Genomic DNA, 20,836 nt, shown 5'->3' on the forward strand with positions numbered 1-20,836 from the left:
GCAACAACTGCTACATCATCTGTGGAACTATCTGGCAAGTACAATCAAGTTTTATTCTCTGAGCTGATTAGATCTTGGATTATGATAATATTAAAGTGCTTATATTTAATCGCAACTGGTCTCGCATCGATATGAAAGATTACAAGTTTCTCGAATGTATAAGTGCCATGTTCTGAAGCGGATTCGCACCTTCTGACAGGACTAGACAAACACTAAGCGATGCTTTATTCTGTTGAGAGAACGTCTGAGGATTTGAGAAGCTGATACAGTCACAGTTACTGAAGTTATTAAATCGTCTCAACTTCTTAAATCCTGCCATTCAAGTCATTGTCTTCACCCCTATGTTTATTAAAGTGCTCAGAGACTGCGTTTACTTAATCAGAAGCATCTGAATCTCGAACCTCCGGCTAAAATTAAAACCTCAGAAGAAATGAAATTGGACTATTTTCTCCCTCACTTTACATTTAGTTCAGCTTTGAAAATGGAGTAAACAGTTTATCAGCTGTGAACGTATGAGTCTTAGTGCAGTTAGAAAGAAAATGTCTCCTCAGGTTGGCAGAAATGTCAAAACAAATCCACGGCAATGAAATGAAGCGAAAGCCAGATGGATGGAGAGATGGGAAGCCCATGATTCGGCGCGTGTGGCGTTCTCAGCTGCTTTCATCCACCAGCTTGGCCCCGTTGATACCATGGGTGCGTGACCCTGCTGGGTCGCACCAGAACCCCGTGGCCAGGCGACAGCTGAAGTAGCGCCGGCCGCCCACAGAACCATCGCTTTTTCCTTTCTCTGGCTTCGCAGCTCGAGGCTCCAGCCAGAGGCCAGGGCAAAGTCAGTTGTGCCAATGTAGCGGATGGTGCCCATCTCATTGGCACTAATTAGCAAGACCTGCATGCCCAGGTGGAGTTTGACAGTGCCATCTGAGCCAGAGGAACTGGTGGTGCCACCCACCCGGTTAGGCCCAGGGCCAGCGCTGCTGTTTGCCCTTGATGTACCCCAGCCAGCGCTGGCTGTGCTCCCAGCGCCGCCGCAAATTACTGGAACGGTTCCAAGAGACGCACAACAGAAGACAAAGAGAATCTGAGAACTGGATACAAGAATCTAATTAATATTACTGATGCACCAAAATTCTGCCACTTGAAATTTTGGTAACACTTTCTATGAAGCCTGTTTTCAAAATACATTCTAAGTGTATTTTAAGGCATTATAATGCATAATGCCTTATAAACAACTTCATGAATAAGAAAGATGTCAATAAAACAGCTTGTTAACATTGTCGCATAACCTTAAACCTTCTCAAGAAAGCCAATCTATAGCTCATAGTCAGCTAACCATGTAAATGTATTATATTTTACTTAAAATTGATTTTGTTTAAATGAATGTTATAAAAATAGTTTTTATGACAGCCATTATCAGAGGTGTAAAAGTACTCAAAACTTTTACTCAAGTGAAAGTAAAGATACTCAGTAAAAATCCTACTCAATTAAAAGTACAAGTATCTGGCCAAAAACATACTTGAGTAAAAGTAAAAAAAAAAAAAAAAGGATAACTAATTAATAGATAGTTAATACAACTTATCCACAAAAATATTATATTTAAATATTCATCACTGATTTTATTTGCATTCAATCTTGTGCAGTCAATATATCACACAGCTTATGGGTCTATCAAAATAGAAATAATAATGAATAATCTTTTAAGGGGGAAAACACGACTTTGTTACCTCAGTATGCTTCCTCAGATTTGATACTGAACTGTTGGACCTAGACTTTTATCTGATGCAAGCTACAACGCTTACTGGTTCTCACATAATGCATGCACATTTGAGCTACATTAACCATATTTAATGTGCATAGGAAAAAGTATATTTACATTTTTTATTTTATTTGTTTTATATTTTATTTACTTATTTTAAAATTATAAGAAGTGAAAAGTGTTTTTTTTTCTTCAGAAATGTAATCAAGTGAAAATAAATGTAGGTTTTTATTGCAAAGAAAGTCCCCCCAAAATTATACTTAAATACAGTAATCAAGTAAAATTACTTAAGTATTTTACACCTGTGGTCATAAGTTTATATTTCAACAACAAATTGGTGCAAAAACGATGGAAACTTGTTTCCACCACTGAATAAATAAAGTTTCAAAGGTTCTGACTTAATTGCAATTGACTTTTATTTATTCATATTTCAAATTTTTTATTCATTCTTTTTTAAATAACTCTGATAATTCTGAGAAAAGGCATAATTGGCAGAAAAAATATTGCATGTTTATCTTACAATTTAAACTTTTTTGTGCAATTATAAGTTTATATCATAATTCGGAGTAAGTTGTTAAATGGAGTGTAACAATTACCATTTTGTATTTTAATTTATTATTTTATTTGTGCTTAATTTGCACTAATAAATGGCTAATATTCTAATATTCTAGTAATATACATGCTACTAAACAGCTAATAGGTGTCACTGTAAAAAAAACAAACAATGTTTTATTTGGGAGTTGATTAATCCAATCGATTGCTTGTTGATTAAATAAACTTTAATACGAAAAATGTAATTTTGGTTTTGGTAAAAATTTATTTTGGTCATCATTAATTAATGCTAATGAATGTACATTTCTGCTTATTTTATATTAGTTAATTATTGTATATTAGTTAATTATAAGTTAAAATAACATTTTAGTTCCATTTAATTTGCAATGTATTTAAAAAAATTGACCAGGATACTTGAGATATGGGCTTCTTTAAATGATGGTCTAATAAGACCTGACTATCCCGCAGCTGGTGTTGTCGATTATCTCAAAACCATTGATAAAATGAAATCATAATTATAATCACAACTCGTGACATTATTCTCACCTGCTTGCTTGGCTTTTGCGGCTTGGTTCCTCTGTGTGGCAATAGCTGAGGAAGTACTGAGAGTGCGCCGGATTCCTTATTAAAGCAAACACAAAAACATCCGCTGGAAAGTGACTCAAACATCTAAACCCCACAGTTTTATATGAAAAAGGAATGCCTAAACTGTCTCCAGTCTTAAAAGCTTTGACGGAGAAGAGGGAATCAGACAGCAGACAACAGAATGGCTCACCTGTGAAGGAATAGTTCATCCGAGACGAGGACAGCTCTGACAGACAGTCCACTGAGCCATGAATCCTGCTAGTTAAAACAAAGCGAATGTTCAGTATTACTTCTTCCACTGCACTTTTTACAACTGACGCTCTGCCAGAAAACTGTCAAGATGCATTATTTTACCCTTGCGCGATACTCCGCTAGCTGGTCAAACAACAAATTTATCGCTTCAAAAATAGTGACAGTCACATGGGTTTATTTTGATTGAAATGCTTGTCAAAATTGTCATAAACAATTTGACATGTAAATACGTGTAGGAACAAAATCGCAAACATATATACGTTAGGACGGAAAAAAAAAGCAGAAGAAAGATTCTCCAATGGACGTGGTAAAATCTCTGAAGTACACGTAAAATGGCACTCAAACCCATTTTACTTTCATAATGTGATGCACTTCAGAGTGAAATAGTCTATTAGGAACTGACTGGATCGTGAAACATGATTGTTCCTGCACCAGAACGTCGCCAGACTTAAATACTAGTTTGCTGTAATTGTTGAGGACTGTTCCTCTCCTGAAAAACCGCCGCACCGCACACTGACTTGGCTGAAGGTACCTAGCGAGGAGGCTTTTTTCAAGAGGATGTGGAGCCTTTAGGTCTACTTAAGCACGGAGAACTACTCCAGTATGTTCACAATTTAAAAGTATGACAATTTCAAATTTCAACAAAAGCTAATGTCTGCCATTTTACAGCCAGATTCAAATTAATACTACCATCACTTACTATAAACAAAGCATTTTTAGGGGCTGTATCTTAATAGTCATACTTCTTTGTAAAAGTATTGTCATTTGCTATTATTCCTGTAATCTTTGTTGACTAACATGAACAGAGACAATACATAAGACCAACAACAGCAGCCTAAAACTACAATAACATTACAATAACTACCGCTTATTGGTTAACAATATGTTCTCCGCTCCACATACAAGATGATGCAAGCTGAAAAGGAAGTTTTACTTTAGAAGAACATGCAATGATGAATGATGCACATTAAAGGCCCATTGACAAAAACTAAAATGGCGTTGTAATAATCATTCTAATTTCTAATTATATCCATACCACAACTGTGACTATAATAGTGCAGGGAATTGATATCACTTAAATCACTTTCAGAACTTTTTTTTTTTTTTTTTCTCTGATAAATAATAAAAGAGTTGAAAGCCAATTAGAATCCACCAACTTTAAAAAAGCTTGAATAATTAAAGATGCAGGTGAAATAAATACAGTCTATGCTTATAATAAACTTAACTATTATTGACTAATGATATAGAGAATTAATATAACTAAAACTATATTAGCATCCACACCAACAGTCACTTTTTAGAGGTTCCTATACACTTTATTGTAAGCTCGTGGAGATGGATTCTTTTACTAAAAATACAGTTCCTTTCTTTCCACAGATAAAAGCCATATACATCTTGGATGGCACTGGAGTGAGTAAATGATGAGAGAATGTTCTATTTTTGGTCAGAAAATTGCTTTTTAAGACCAGAGGCATGCATTTCGTAAGTAAATAGGGTCTATTTTGATTTCAGTTTGACTTCTAACAAAAAAAAAAAAAAAAAAAAAAAAAAGAAGTAATCTTTCTTGGTTCAGCTGTGGCTGCCCTGAGGTTAATTAAGAAGTCTGAACGAGAAAAAAAAAAAAAAAAAAAAAAAACTTCTAGAACAATATGCTTATCAGTCAGTCAGTCAGCTTTACAGAAATGCAGTGAGAAAGAAAGAGAGGAGTATGGCATAGGTGAATGGTTCTGAATTAAGAATATATGATTCATGACAGATGGAGAAGATATGAACATTGATCATTTGTTGAATAACCACCAGGGGAATAAAGCCGTAAAAAGGTACAGAGGGACAAATGGAGGGCAGACAGCTGATGATGGGAAGGATTAGAGCCATAATAGAAGACTGACTGAAGAAAAGTAAATTGAGTAAGAAAAAGAGGCTTGATTTTAATCAAAAAGAAAGTAAAAAGGAAGGTAATTCCTTTCCAATATCCTCCCACAAATTTATTAAAAGTCAAATATAAACTATGGTCCACCTTCTGAGGTACTCTGAATAGTTTAGAATATATAATATAATATTATATAACAGTAAGTATATTATAAAATAAAAAAATGGCACAGCTAATTTATATAGTGCTGATATGTTATTTGTCTAAAAAAAGTTTATTATGCCCAAAATGTCCAGTTATTTTATCAGAGATCCCATCTTGGGATCTCATTTTAAATGTCTTCCGAGGACAAGGGCAGGGCAGTTATTTTCTGTAGGGGCCGTACGTCCCTCATGCAGAAATGACTTGCAAATGTCGATGCACAATCTTATTAATGCTTCTGTACAGAAAGGTCAAAATGTCCATCCAACAATCAAAGACACAGTCGGCTAGAAATAATCATAGTAAAAGTCAGCAAGACACCAGAATTAAGACTCTTAAGATGCTATTACGGCCGCCAAATTCTCCACGGCACACTTGCCTCTGAACTCGTGAGGGTGGGGCGAAGACTCCGTGTTTCGGGGGACAGCTGAAGTATCGTACTCCTCCAACTGATCCGTCATTCTTTCCGCTCGGCTTGTCCAACTCAATCCCCAACCAAAATCCTGTCAGGGACACAAACACACACATTGTACAAGCAGACGCATTTTGAGAAATGTAGCGATTTTCTCGCCGACCTGAGCTTGGGTAAACAATCTCCAATCTGTCATCTCTCAGTACAGCTCTAGCCTAAACAAACGAATACCAAATCCTGCGATTTGAGTAAATCCAGTTATTCCTTCCAAAAAGCTTTGTAATGCTTTGTAATGCAAGGACAAACAAACAGTTGCTTTTAGTAAGCAAGGCACAGAGCGCAGGGTGAGCTGTTATTCTATGAATGTACGAAAGGTAGATGAAAAGGGCACATTGAGAGGAAGATGGATTTCACCTTAGGGCTTTCAGTACCCCATCAATAAAACTCCACGAATAAGGCAGATAAGATCCATGTTCTTTTTCTAAAAAAACATAAATGGCAAGTCATTACTGTCTGGTTGAATCTTTACTTCCAAATGAGGGCACTTAAATCCAGTTCTTCTCTAGCAGCAAACTTTAAGATAACTACTTGCTTAGAGCAAATGAGCAAATCCACTGTTCAGTAGGCTCATTCAACAAGTCCAAAGCCTTCATAAGTGACTATCGACCCTTGGCAAACCAGAACTCGGTTTAAAAAAAAGCTGTTGAGCTTCACAACATGCACTACATGTGTTTCATTATAGAAGCGTGATGGTGTTAGAAGGGACGGAAGTGCTTACGGTATTGCATGTCTGAAATGTAATTGATTTGTGATAATACAATATGGTAATGATACTGGTCTTCAAATGTAAAGCAGGGCATTTCCAAGATCTACACAGCCTCCAAATATGACAAAAAAAAAAATAATAATTTGAAGGAAAATTTATAAAGAAAAAAAACTTTATTACACTTTATTTTAGGGTCTCTTTATGCTTTATGCTTATAAGCATGCATATTAGAAGAATATTAGCTATTTATTAGAAATAAAGAATCTTTCATTAAAAATATTCTAATTATTATTTTAAGCCTTAACTGAGATTAACCATTTTAAATTATTATTTCTATATTCAGTAATATTTTTATTTGAGTATTGATTAAAACATTACTAAAAGGTAACACTATATGGTATGGTCTCATAATCTAGCAGTTTAATAATGTGTATATATATATATATATATATATATATATATATTATTATATATATATATATATATTTATTTTTTTTTTTTTTTTTTACAACTAGTACTGTAAACAATTGCATTAACAAAATTTAAAAATATTTGTATCATGGATATAATGTATTTTATTATACACTGTCCCTCCTGTGTCCGCATCTAGCCAATATAATACCTGCCAAAATAAATGATCCCAGAGCTCCCTGAAATCTGTTGTTCAGCTTTTGATTTGATGAAATGGCTGAGCTGCCTGATACATGAAAGTGCTCTCTGCACAAACCTCAGAGCCGAGTTCAACAGCACTCAGCGGTCATTAATTAGCGTACAGGAACAAGCGTGTTTAAGCTTTTTATGCCAATAGTTCAGCTAATCTAGTTTCCCAAACCACACACCAGCAGCATTCAGTCACAATTACTCAATCGCGATGTTATTAAATCAAATGTATTTAACTTTGTGGATAAATTTGATAAAAATAAAATAACACAAGCCCCAGTAGTTAATACGGTTATGGGTCAGCTCATGTGCACAATGGCACAGTGGCTTATTCAATACAATACAAATCAACTATGAAAATTTAACGTCCCAGGAAGAATAAACAGCATATTGAGCTGTTTGCCTAGCTTCAAGTATTAAAACCAATGCGTTTCATTCCACAGTGGCCATAAAGTGATAATGTACCACTGAAGCAATAACTGCGACCGGATTCTTGACTATGGTTCATCCACAATCAATCATAAACAATATTAAATCGAGTTTTTTCTGTATACCAATCTGTGTGAACCCATGTTTGTTCTCCAGCCAAACACTGAAACATCTTGAATATTTCAAATAACTCCTGACTCCAATAATCTTCTACAAAAATTGATTTTATATGTCGTTTTTGTTTTGTTTTATTAAGGAGCTCATCAAGGCTGTATTTCTTTGATCCAAAACAGTCAAGCTAAAAATAAATATTGTGCAATATAGCGTTTTTTTGTTCTAATATTGAGTTTTTTATTACTTATTTATTTCATACTATTTACAATAATACACCCCCCAAGCATTCATCTGGATAATCTGGCCCAAACAAAGAGGCCTGGAAAACAAGTAAGTGTCCCTAAAATCCTCCAAAACATCTAGTGTACTTTATACGGGCAGTAAATACAGCAAATAACTTCACATAATGCTCAAGAACTGCTGAGTTCACCTGAACCCCAGCCCCATTAAGTGAATAACCTTTATGTGGTATACGTTTGAAAACTGCTGCATTCAACTTAAAGACTTAGCAGCGTAGCAAATATAAAATCCCAGCAGACTGACAGGTAAAGTGTGCGTTAAGCGAATCTGAGTGGCTGGCCTTTTACTCATTTATAAAATGTTTCTCTCCATTGTGTAATATTAGACGTCTTTTGAAACATTTATGCTGCTGCTGAAATATGGCTTTAATTCATTCAGAGGGTACATAACGGAGAGCAATTCAAGCACATTGGCAAAAAGACAAGCCATCGAATTTCTCTAAATGCGCAATTAACCCTGACCTGTAATGCACTTTCCAGAGATATCGTACACTGCAGGAGGTTATTAGAAAGGCAATAGTGTCGTACCTGGAGCAAAACTGGTCTTGCCGTAATATCGGACAACTCCTGTCCTTTGTCCCACCACCAATACACGCTCCCCCAAATGCACCTCTAGACTCTCTTGCGCTGTGCTGCTGGCTGAAGGGGTCCTGCTGCGAGCAATCCCTGATGAAAGGATGTAATCGGTGTAAAAAAAAGTTTCATTATCTCTTCACTTTATGCTAAATCAGACACTTTTTTGGTAAAATCATGATCTCTTACACTGTAGAATCGCCATCCAATTATCCTAATAAATTACCACTATATGGATGATCCTTCTACTATTAATATCCATCTAAAAAGGTTAAACATATTACATTCAAAATGCAAGAGAATGTAAGTGAAGCTGCAACGGATAATGTATCTTATATATCATACACTAAAATGATAAATGTATCATCAATTTCATGTGTCAAATGACCAAATATGTAGGAAGGTTACTTGGAAAAGGTTACAAACACTTAGAAAGTTTAAAAAGTTTAAATTAAGTAAATAAATACATTTAAATTAATAATAATAATTATTAGTAGTTTTTTAAATCTGAGAGAGTGCTGGCCACCCAGATTTATCAAGAAAATTATCAAGGATTTTCCCCCAGTAAGAGGCTACTGTAGCTACACATATTTTTTTTTTTTTAGAAATGCAAGCAGGGAACAACTTTAAAGAACGTTAAACCTTCTTATGGTTCTCAAGACATTTCTTTTAAATGTATAGCACAGTAATGAAGGCAGCTAAGTGTGGTAGATAAAGCCAAACAAGGAAGACTATTAATAATCTTTCATTGCGCAGAAAAGTATCCTAATACGAAAGGCTTCACTTCAGACCAGCACAAAACGCTTATGCGCATCCCATGTGCAGAACGATGTGCTTGAAACAACATGGAGTCACAGCGGGCAGGCTGCGCAGCCCTCCGAGTCCGCATAGAAAACTTTAAAGAGGAAGAGATGTTGATGCGTGGTGTATTAAATCTGCGCGATGCTATATTGAGCATTTCTCTTGACAGCTTTAAATCTCTTATTGAGTGCTCTTTAGGAGAGTTTAACTGTTTTGAACTGAACGTGACGCGCAGTTTGAGTGCTGAATGGAGGATGACTTATACATTACTATCAGTCTATTTTCCTATTTGATGCTGTTTAGTGGTTTGACACAATCTGTATTGTTAAAAGCGCTGTAGATAAAAGTGATTGATGACAGACAGCCGCAGCTGAGAGAAGAGTTTAGCGAACTTGAATATAATGACAAAATATTCATCTGCACCTCACACTGAACAGCTTCAAAACACTTGAAATGTAGTGCACAAGCATTTTATGGGGCTTTATAATGTTTATTTTGCCTTTCTTGGGGCTCGATGATATCACGGAATAGTTAGTGTACGAACGATATCGGATCTGGATCCGCCTCGCTGATCGATACCTGATCCACAGAAAATGACCTGATACCGATCCTGATCGATGCATTCCTATCTGTAAGTGCTGTGAATAGCGCACAGCAGAGCATGAGTCAGCAAAGGGATAATGCATTATTAAGTAGTTTTTTTGGATAATCAACTCAATTATGTTCACATATTTGCTGTGGGATTAGTCTCTGTGGGTGACGCAAGACCGTGTTAAGAATCTAATCCCTCCTCAGGGTTCATTTTGTGTTAATGTTATTGGACATTATTATTTAAAATACAAATACAAAATCCTGTTTACTGTAGACAGCAAAAACTAGACTTTGAATCGAGGAGATACCAGAGTATGGTGTTGCGGTGAGGAACGGGTGGGAGGGGAGCAGATCTGGTGCTAGGAGGGGTCCTTTCCTGCCATGGCCTCAGCGGTGGTCTTTGACGTGGAGTGGCCAGCGGTGGTCGTCTGATGCTTGTCTGGAGTCCAAAGAGGACGAGAGGTAGAACAACTGCGTGAAAGAAGACCTGTACAGACAGATAGAACGGAACTATATAACTATATATAAATCTTCTCTTGGAAGTAAACATTTCTTGGTGGTGCCACCGAATCTACAGTAACTCCAGAAAAAAAATGCATCACGATTTGATGAATACAATTTTACATTAGTTTTTTCCTACACATCTTTTTTGCCCCACATTACCATATGGAACAGACAAATTACTCCCAGTTACCATTAACCTCTCCTCCTTCTTGCCTGTATAATATCTCACCAAGGGATATCACTTCTATTGGTATTCGCCATGTTGTGTTACTCATTTGCATAAAGTTAAACTTTAACACATCGACATTGGTCGCCGCCACTCATGTCACGTAATACTGCCAACTCTCGCTGAAAATTACTGACTTCAGGTCACTTTGTCACTGCAAATAGCTGTCAGTGTGAATGTCGCTTGATGAGCCAAGTGTTAAAGGTTCATAACGCTGCAATCGGTAATTGCAGGAGAAGCATTACATGGATTAGCGCTAAAATTAATTCAGCTAAGCTCTATAATGTCACTAAGTGGTCAAACCAATTAAATAATTAACCAGTGATTATCATACTAAATAATTAGCATGATAAACCAGGTGAAAAACCTCAACGAATATGAGCAGCACAAAAATCTGTCCTTGCACTGAAAAAATAAATGTTAAAACTGAACAGTCGCAAGTACCCAACATAGCAATTGAGGCTTGCCAACATCTAAAGGTCACGTGACATGTTATGAGAATGCTGCTAAACAATCTGCTTCCCAGCTGACTTCAGACTGAGTGAATTTCAAACTATTTATTTTGGGTGAATGACAAAACTTCAAACGCCCCTGGAAAAATAACAGAAAATAACATTTCTATTTTTACTTACTACAGATTACTGGAAGAGCGCCATACTAATACAAAGTTACTTCACAGAATTTTGGGTAACGCTATCGATTACCTTGTTGGTTTTCATGTGTTTATATTACAGATGCACATGCAGCTAAAAGAACATGGTATATAAAGTCTGCAATTCTGTGAACTAGGCATTTGACATTCATGTTGAACTGTAAAAAAAATGTAATTCAATAAAATAAAAATTGTCAATTACATTCTGATTCCTAGGTATGGCTCAGTACCCTCTTCTAATGCAAGTCTCAGGTGGTAAAATGTAAAGTTGTATACACAGAGTAAACGGTTTGTTCAAAGTTGTTGCTTTAAAACTAATAAAAACTAATTTACCAATAGACACTAAATGAAATGCAAAAATCGCTTTATTTAATTATTTTAGCATTTCAGGCCTTTCATATGGAGTCTTTGAAGCCTGCCTGAGTTCCAGCCAAATTTTAATCTTGTGGAAGCATGGAAAAGTGCCCAAGTCTTGGCAGAGTACCGCAGACATCTAACAAGACCTAAAAACTTTATCTACCGCACTTAAAGGACCAAGAAATAGGCCACACAAGAGAAGCAGCTTTAACCTTCCAGCCCTTGGAAAGCAGTTTGGAATGAGGGCTCTCATTAAGCCATCATATTCACAGACCTTCATGGGCTAAAGAGTTCATTAATGCAGTGAGTTTAGAGGCTAATTGATAAGCGAGAGCCAAGACTTTTGGAACGGACGTTAATGCCCCCAAACACAGTCTGTTAAAATACAAAGTCCAAAAATGTTATCTCAGACCAATGTATTAGCCCACCCTCGTTTAAGAGGTGGCAGTGGTATGTAGAATGAATTAAAATCCAAGGACATCTTCTTTTAACTGTACTTGAAGCTAGAGACATAGCTTCAAAATGAAATGAAAAGCACACTTCTAAAAGGTAGAGTTGAAGACAGACTTATTTCCATTATATAACATAACATCAAAATACAATCTCCTTTAAAGAGCAGGTCGTATGAGTTTTTGAAAAGTATCTCTTTTGTGGTTTTAACATGGCTATCCTTAAAGGAAAACTGTCAGCAAAGTTGTTAATCAGAAAAAGTGCTTGATAAAGATATTGTCTCTACAAAGAGAGCATTAATTTTGAATTGGCTTAAGGTAATAATTCTTCAGAACACAATTTCAGATGATATTTCAGATGGAAACTGGGAGACTTGTGACTGTTCCATTGACTGCCAAGTAAATTGCACTTTCAAGGTCCAGGAAAGAATGAAAAACATCATCAGAATACTCCATCAATGGTTCAATCTGAATATTATGAAGGGACAAAAATAAAAAACAAACAAATTTAATGCACTTTTTATTTGAGGCAAGTTACGTTAAATGATGTTAATTTAAATGACAACTGTTGTCTAAACTAAAAATGTTTAGGCAGCGGGTAACAAGTAATTTCAAGTTGAAACAACGTCACTGGGTGCAACGTATCTGCACCCCAACCTCCCATCACCTCAATACGACATTGTTTATGATGCAATCCTGTGTGGAATTACATTTCATACAATCAGTCTTTTCAAAGACTTCTGGAGTTTGGACGCCAGTTTCTCAGCATCATATAAATCATGTAAAACAGGAATGTGCATCATGTTCAAATCACAAAAACAAAAGCATCAGAATCATTAGTTCTGTACACGAGGCCCACACAAAGAATCAGCATCTATTGGAGTGTTTCAACACGCAGTCCCCAAGGACCCCTCAAAATGCTAATATATGCACAGTGAGCACACCAAAACAACCAAGATCGTGTCATCCCTGACCTTTACAAACATTATTAAGACTAACCAGTTCAATATTAACGCTGGAATAAATATCATGAAAAGACAAACAGTGGAAACAGTTCATGTTATACTTTACTAGAACAAAAGTCTGATAAAATATAAGCAAATGTTTAATAAATTAAACAGGTTGGTCATTGGGGTAAACACCAAGTAATTGTACAATTAAATATGATATACTTTAAACAAACCAATGTATAAAAGATCCAGATATTTGAGAGACAGAAATAAAGAGAAAAAAAAAGAAAACAGGAGTGATACGGTTATGAGGAGCTGTAGAGTGATTATGAAAATGAAGTATTCCTAATATTAAATTAATAAACTGTAATTATACAATAATAAAGTATGAGGTTTTTTGGGAACCAACTTTTAGTTTCTTATACAGACATTATACAGACATCAACATTTTCTCTATCAAATACATCTGCTACATAGTAAAGAAAAAGAGATTTTCACTTTAAAGTTTTAATTAACTTTGCCTTTGTGAATCTTGAAGAGAAACAATTTCAGCATCCTTAGGATATAAAGCTTGGAAAAATTGTGCATTGTGCTTTGCTGAACATAATAAACACTAAAGAATGCCAAGTAGCAAAATGGAAATGAATTATAAAAGTGTCCGTGAAATCTGGTTCACTCAATTCAAATGGGGTATACGTGGAGTGTTTTAAAGACGCCCCAAAATGAAAGCACAACATGCACATTAAAATCTTACGAATTCATTCTTATGCAGCCAAAACATTTATGGCCCACCCTAAAGCAAAAGCATTAAACGCTACTAGACTCATCATCTGTTTTTATGGAACGCATTGCTCAATGAAATATCCTTTTATCATACTGAAATCAACAAAACAAAATGGCCATCAAATATAAAAAGTTCTCTCAGTTTGCATATAGTTGGACTTTTGGAGATCTTTTAATATGAACTTTTTTATTGTTATTATTTTCTTGAAAAATGATCTTCTACTAAATATCAACAGTTTACATCAAAAGTGAAATTAAGACGGTTATACAACCACATAAAAAAAAATATTAAGATTTAATGCAAAGGGTTACAGTGATAACAAACACACCACTTCTCCTCCGTTCTTTTCATGACAAATTACTGCCAGTCTGTTCAGCCTGATGTGAGAACTGCTCATTAAGTTTGGCTTCATTGGACAATCAATCAACGGGGAACATGGAAATCCACCACAGTCCACTATTCAAATCGCCTCAGGGATAGAAGTGAAAAAGAAACACCTTGAAAAGGCACTGATTAGAGGACAGCATGCAGTTGTCGTTTCTTCTGTGGTGGCCGAGAGGATGGTGACATCGTTAAAGTGTCATTTTAAAAGACGCACGTGTTGCTTGGATATGGTTTTTGTGAGCGTGTTGGAGTGCACGCGTGGCATTCTTCTAATTGTGTGTTTAAATGTGCGTCACATTTGGAGTCTGTCCATGAGTGACTCACAAGTACCCTACGGAGCGCTTTCTGTCGCCTTTCTAGTATGTTCATATTAGGCTTAATGTGCCCAGTGTGACTCAACCCCACCCAATCAAAGTGCAGAGAAGAACGTGACTAAAGAGGTTTAGGAACAATGGGTGGGCATAACAAAGCTGTCGATAAAATATAATTGTGCTTCTCTGAAAAGATGTGATAATTCTCTCAGGTTCATATCTATGATATGGAAGGATATACTGGACTTTTTTTCAAAAGGAATTGCAAATTGTAATTTTAATTGCCTTTTCCACATGTGAGCGTAAGTTGCGATAATCCGAATGCAAATCTTGAATTACCGTATGCATTTCTGCTTTTGAGATTGCACAGTGACTCAGTTCAAATGAAAAAGCCAAGTCCATTTGCAACTGTACTCCCATGTCTTACTAGATATGAGTCATATTTAAATTATGATATTAATTACCACATTTGCTTTTTCACTTTCTCTGCGTTATGCATGTAAACTGCCACAACTTAAATGGAATCGTGATTCCTTTTACGTTATCATTTCCTATGTCTTTACAGAAAGCTGTCGAACAATGTGAGGAGGCGGGACTATAGTAGGGAGGTGTTTCTATTGGGAGATAACATCACTGACAGGTGTCATTATTACAAATTATTATTATTATTATTTACATGGTTAACTGTTTAGGCATAATTATTTAAAATCTTATGCCTAAATATAATATAATAATGTTTTTATCATTATCATTTTATCAAACCCAGTGTGTAAATTTAATTGTGGTGTACAGTTTAAACTAGTCAACAAGAATAACTTTATTACTTATTTATAAACAGTTAATAAAGAGTTACACTTTTTCAGGATGTAACTACAGACACGCACACACACAAATCGGGATGATAAAACATAAGAGGGGAAGAAGAACAAACATTTGTCGTATTACAATGCCTTAAGGGGCTCTTCATAAAAGTGCTATTGCCACACAAAGCTATTGAGATCCATATGTCTGCATTTAGCTGTCTGAGTGGACAATACCTGTGCCCTAGAGGAAGACACAGTAGAAATGCTTGTCTCTGATATAATAGGCAAACAGATCAACAATGTTACATCAACCTGGTCAAGTCAAGTCAACACTCGCCACACAGAAAGAGCAAGGCAACGTCTCTAGTGTAACAGAGGTGATGAGAGAAACTGCTGTATATCAGCATTAGTGCACTAATGGAAGTCTGTGTGGGTACGCTACCTCTCTTCGCAGACGGGTATTATGAGAAATGAGAGTCTCAGCAGGTTACAGGATATTTAGGTGTTACGATACTGTACTTAAAAACGATGCCCTTAGAGCTGTGTGTGGGTGATATGATTATCAGTCTTTTTTTCCAATTTTTCTTTGAATGTACAAAATTGTATGTGTCTATGTGTTTGTTTGTGTAGTTATGTAGTTATTCACTAATGTATTTAACTAATGTATTGTAAAAAAATTGTAAAAAAAAAAAAAAAAAAAAAAAAAAAAATGGAAACGCCAAGATGCATATAAATTCTAAAAATGTGCATCAAAACCTTATGCATATTTGAGCAGGATCAGCTTTTTATCTAATCAGAAAAAATGTGCATGAACTAAGATAAAAGGAAATGTGCAATGAAAACATTAATGTGACTTTGCGCTATGAGACAGGATAACTTGAACGATCTCGTTCATACAGCAACTATATGTTGTTATGGTCATTCTGAAATGAATGAGCAAAGTCTGTTGTCTAAATATTTTGGTATAAGCATTTTACAAAACTGCGTTCCCAAACAAAAAGCACTGACTATATTTATTGTTTTTCATCAGCTCGCTTCTAAGGCGAAGTAGGCTAGTTTGCCTATATTATATTCAGTGCCTTCTCCTTTAAAATGTTATCCTCTAAAATAAAGTATAGGCTAGAATATGATATGAAACCAATAAAACGCATTCAAATAGTATCATATCAGCAAGAGACGTTATACTGAAAATCGGCATGACATATCAGCCAAGTTGATATTGATACATAAGCATTGATCAAAAGAAAGACTGCAAGTTTAATATTGCTTTTATCAAAATTAGTTCAACAAAAGGAAATACAATATTGTGTATCTTACATTTTCAGTAAGTATGTTACATCAACCTCCCTTGTATGAAATCCCTCTGGGTTTTTCTGTCACGTATGATAATACAGGAAGACTTTAAATGAGTCATTTGTCCTCTTTCATTTGTATACGTGACAAAAGCAGAGTTTATGCATGTTAGTGTGATTCACTACACACATCGGTGGGTGTCACATCTGTATAAATGGGCCCTGGGGTGAAGGCTGTAATGGCACACAAGTGACATTAACTCCCTCAATGATTCCTCAGTGCTCACACAGCTTTTTATAGTCCCTACAACCCCAAAGGGGACATAATAAAGTGGTAATGCCAACTGCTTTATCACCACTATTGCAGTTCACACTTGTGTAAGTTTATTTATCAAGCAGGTCCTCTGGGATGGTAATTAGCTTTGAGTCCGTGGTGGCCGCTGGGATGCTCCTGATATTGGGTTTGTGAGATGTAAAGGGGATCATTAAACAACCGGGTCAATGAGAAATGTACCTGTGTTGACCTTGGGCGTGACCCGAGCCAAATCAATCCGTCTTGGGTGGGGGACAGGAGCAGTGGGCTGGCGGGGACTGCTTTTCCGGCGTTCCGATAGTTTGCTAACTTTAGAAAGGGGGGCGAATATTCCTGGAAAGGGGCGGAGAGAAATGATTTTGTTCAAAAACAGACATCACCAACTATACATATTACATATGTTTAACAAGATTAATATCACTGGTCTAATTGGATTCAGCGATCTGTGCTAAGTTATGCTAAAAGTGCTTTCGCCAGATTCGGTGATCGGCTGAATTGATTCCAAAACGGTAAAACTCGACTCATTAACTCTGGGGGAGTTGGAGAATGAGCCTATTTCCGAAAAAAGTGTCCGAAAAACATAACTTTTTGCAAGTATCATTATGCGAAAAAAAGTTTCCAGTTGGTAAGTTACTCTTACCGTGTTTAATCGGGCAGGTGAAGTACTGAACGCCAGCTACTGATCCATCATTCTTGCCCACTGGTTGGTAAAGCTCCACTCCAGCCCAAAGACCCCAGCAAACTCCGTGACTGCCGCAGAAACCGCAGAATCCCAGCCTTGCAAAACAAGCGACAGCCAGAGAGTAAACTAAGATTTACACTTTTCCCTAATGCATTCAATCACGGGACCACAGGAGCATCCTGCTGAAACACTTTAACAAACGGAGGGGAGGCTCTGTGGGGACAGTGTGAGAAATAGTTTTCTGGCCGCGTGGGCTGCCGAGGCGATAATACATGTTCAATAGACCTGTTTCACGCTCTCTTTATCTTGCTCCGTACTCCGGAGGGCAATGAAAAGTGATTACTTCTTTATTCCAGAAACAAACAAGCACATTCGCACACAGCGGCACGTATTTAGGCCCGTTCGACCGGTCGCCGGAGAGCCGACCTTGTTTTCTTATGCGCCGACATTCATAAACAGGCAAATGAGCTTGGATAAAAATAACGTTAAATGTAAAATGGGGATCAAAGAAAGCCAGGGGCGCCAAGGATCCCTGAAGATAATGGGGTTTTGATTAGCCAATCTGCAGATTCTAGGCACTCTGCTCACTTTAGTCCCAATGTATGGAGGATTTCATTAATGGATAATTTGGTGTGTAGGTAAGAGCGGGCGGGAGTCAGCCAAAAAAAGAAAGAAAAAAAAGAAAAATGTAAAAAGAATTCGTTCTGCGATGACAATACAGATGAGCAAGCCCTTTAGTCTCTTTACTCTTCTTTCAGTTTTCTGACCCACTATTTTCTGTACCCTCTGCAAATGGATTTGAGAGCCCCGGCTAAATCTCTGTCCATTACTGATGATGTCACAATGGACTGCAGCTTGCAATGCGGCTGCCTTTTAGCTGTAGTGAATCGCAGACGGTTATACAGAATGTAGGACAGATTTGATTGCGTGGCAGCTTCAGGATACCATTCAATGACATTTTAGTTCTTGGCTGGGAGCAGTGCATGAAGTCATTTCTTTCCGACAACTCTCATTTTGCAGAACATTGTGTGGGGGTGCACCTGTTTCTATGAAATTTGATTTCTCAATTGCTCCAATCAATATCAATCACAGCAAACCTGTTACGTTTGAACTCTAGCATCTGTAAGCCATCTTTATATTTGAGGTGAGGACCAACAAGCACACACATGTCCTTGATTTTCAAAGCAGATATACATTTTATACAAATTTGCTGCCAATGTGAATCTTTAAATTTAGTTTGCACTGACCTAACACATTTGCATAATCACTGCATTTAAAGCAAATCAAATACCTTGCTGATCATGGTTTTTAAGACATGTAAATAAATTATTGTACACACATAAAATGGCCCCACAATGACTTTTCATTGCTAGACACACACACAAAGGGGTCCTCAAAATATTAAGACACATATGCTACAGAAAAAGCATTATATAATAAAATATAAGATTACAAACTACTGAACAAAATCTTATGACCAGAGGAAACATTACAAGTATTTATATTTCATGCTGGTGGATCGTAACCAGGTTGCGGGTACTGCTTCAAAATGCCAAAAGAAGAAACAGGGCCAAGAGACAAAAAATAGTAAATAGGCAATTTATTAAAAAACTGTATTTAAACTCAAACAGGCTGTTCATCAGCTGATCAAAAGTTCAAGAGCATAGATTCAAGAGCATAACTTAAAAAGTTCAAATCTGCACAAAAATGTGGCTTTCATGTCATTTTTCTTCAGGCAGTAACACTGTCATCCTGTCGTCCTGTTGAAAGACCCAGTCATTACCGCTCAGACAAGGTCCTCAGTCTAGAGGGATGCACCTGCAACATGTCCACATACTTCACCACTGTTTGACGCCCCTGCACAACATGAAGATCCATTATCCCACTGAAGGAAAAAAGCACACCAGATCATGATGGAGTCTCCTCCACTGTGCAATGTAGAAAACATCTTCAATGGGATTTCTTTAACATGCCAGTAACGTTGGAAGGCATTAGGACTGCTAAATGTTTCTCATTAGAGAATAACATTTTCTTCCACCTTTTAATGTCTCATGTTTGGTGCTATCTTACAAATTACAAACGGGCAGGTTTGCGTCATAGTAGGAGAGGAATCCTTGTTTCACAGATACCGTCTTACTGTTATTGAGCTGCAGTCAGCATCTGTAAGGGCCTTAATTTGGGTTGAGGATCAGCCTGTGTCTTTACGGTGACAGTCTGTCAGATTCTCCGGCGCAGAGCAGGTGATTTTTTTGGTCCCATAACTCTCAGAATCTTATTTGGCAGTGATCGGATGTTGTGAGTGGGGCTCAACAATCCTGCCACACTAAAAGACTACTTTTTGTTTTTGCCATCAGGAAATCATGACATCGTTACTGCCTGAAGAACAATGACATAAAAAAACTTAAACTTTTGATCAGCTTATGAACAGCCTATTTGAGTTTAAATTAAGTTTTTATTTTTTTGTCTCTTGGTCCTGTTTCTTCTTTTGGCAATTTTAAGCATTGCTACAAACTGGTTACAATCCACCAGCGTGAAACATAAAATCTTGTAAAGTTTCCCGTGGTCTTAAGATTTTATTCAGAAGTGTATACTTAAATAAGTACACCCCTGTTAAAAATGCTTAAGCTCAACAAACTTGTACACTGACATGCATGTTAAAATGATGTTAATATTATTATTGTGTTTTCATAAAAATTACGTTGAGACCAATTGGTGAAAAATAATGACGATTAGGTTTAGATAAGGCAAGCCACAGTACGTGCAATACAAATAAAAATATAAATAAAATATGCTTGCTCATTAAACCTATGCAGTACCTTTTGACCGGCTATGATAACTTTGTCTCCAATGCGAAGTCCCATACTTGAAAGCTGGGCACGAGCTTTATCTGAAAGGAGACCCAGAGGTCGGCCCGGCAGAAGCGGGAGAAGAGCGTCGGGTCTGGGGAGGACCTCCTGCAGCAGTGTGCGCAGCTCTTTAGCCTGGACAGCGGCATCAGCTATTTCAAGAGGCATATCTAGAGGCTCTGGAACAACATCAGCAGGACACTGGCCCTTATCATTCTAAAAAGATAAGAGAAGTAGCACGCTTGTTAAAAAGTTCAGTGAAAACATGTCTAAAAACGTACATAAATATATACATAAAAACATCCTAAATGAAATAGCAAAATGTTAAAGAGTTACTCTATCACACACAAAAAAGGCATTATTCACCTTTCTGTGTCGTTCCAAAATTTAACACAATTTAAGATATTCTTGATGAAAACCAGGAG

The 20,836-nt window shown here is 36.6% G+C and overlaps 1 pseudogene; it reads right to left on the reverse strand.

Moving 5' to 3' along the window:
* Positions 1-650: 650 nt before the first annotated feature.
* The window catches only part of LOC122334857, a 30,945-nt pseudogene continuing 10,759 nt past the window's right edge, over positions 651-20,836 (reverse strand).

The sequence above is a fragment of the Puntigrus tetrazona genome, unplaced genomic scaffold (assembly GCF_018831695.1).
Source record: "Puntigrus tetrazona isolate hp1 unplaced genomic scaffold, ASM1883169v1 S000000656, whole genome shotgun sequence".
Lineage (NCBI taxonomy): Eukaryota > Metazoa > Chordata > Actinopteri > Cypriniformes > Cyprinidae > Puntigrus > Puntigrus tetrazona.